General features: G+C 42.8%; 1 protein-coding gene across 1 annotated transcript in view; it reads right to left on the bottom strand.

Moving 5' to 3' along the window:
• The window catches only part of LOC109963562 (uncharacterized), a 10,722-nt gene that overhangs the window by 7,889 nt on the left and 1,789 nt on the right, over positions 1-1,044 (bottom strand). Inside the window, exon 2 of the mRNA XM_020606190.1 lies at positions 124-246. The gene's annotated coding sequence lies outside the window, so the exon portion shown is untranslated. The remainder of the gene's footprint in view (positions 1-123; positions 247-1,044) is intronic.

Raw genomic sequence — 1,044 nt, 5'->3', positions numbered from 1 at the left:
GACCTGGCTTACTGTATGAACAGTGGGATCCTCTGCTGGTGTGCAGTGTGTTTTATGGATCCAGTTACTTAACTTGTTATCAGTGAGCCACAGTTTAACACAGTGTGTGGTGCTTTCTGCTACCTTGAAGGGTCCTTGCCACCGTGGTTCGAACCAGTGGAGTTTGTTCACCTTGCGGTAGACCCAGCTGTCCACAGCAGCTGAGGTAGGCTCCTCAGATTGGTCTCTGTGCAGGATTTCAACTACCTGTTCAGAGAGACTTGTTAGAATTGGATTTCAGGAGTTGCAGTTGTTTTATTTACTGTCAGTATTATTTTGCATTTATAATGATAAAGTTGATTATGACTGTTTATGTTTTATTAGCAATCCCATATATCAGTATTAACCTTACTATTATACTCGCATAAAAGTTATAATTTTCAGCTGAAGTTCAACTTGTAGTGTCACTTATTTTCTTAGATGGTTGTGCAAGAGCAGATTGCATTAGATAAGTGTCATGTCAGCTATAACTGCATGTCCATCTTTGGAAAAACGCCTGAACACAGAAGATAACAACACACACACATATTGCCTATATGAACATTCTAGAATATTGACGTATATTGTACCACCCATGTACAGGGCAGTCCCAGCCCGAGAAGATAAATGTAAACGTTTGGTGATGATCGATGCTCTTGGAGACTTGCCATCTCTCAGGGCCCAGCGCTGTAATAACTCTGCATCTAACCAGAAGAAAATAAATCTACTTAAAGCTGATTTCAGTATCCTGAGTGTTACTTCTTGGGGCCTTCAGACAAAAGAACCGGGTTAAAATTAAAAGACTCATCACGGCGCTGTTCAGCCGCCTGACATATTCACTTATGTCAGCATGCTGCAAAAGAAGAGGTGTTGAATCCCTGGGCCTAAGAGTGAAAGGACAGGGCATTTTTCTCCCGATGAGCGTTAGCAGCATTTCCAGGCACAGATAGCAGCAGAGGAAGCAAAGTGTGTCATGGATTTGAGGGATGCTTCAGCAGCAGCCACATCCTTGCTGGGAGGAACCAC

This window comes from Monopterus albus, unplaced genomic scaffold (genome assembly GCF_001952655.1).
Source record: "Monopterus albus unplaced genomic scaffold, M_albus_1.0 scaffold4.1, whole genome shotgun sequence".
Lineage (NCBI taxonomy): Eukaryota > Metazoa > Chordata > Actinopteri > Synbranchiformes > Synbranchidae > Monopterus > Monopterus albus.
This window is presented reverse-complemented; position numbering and strand designations above follow the sequence as displayed.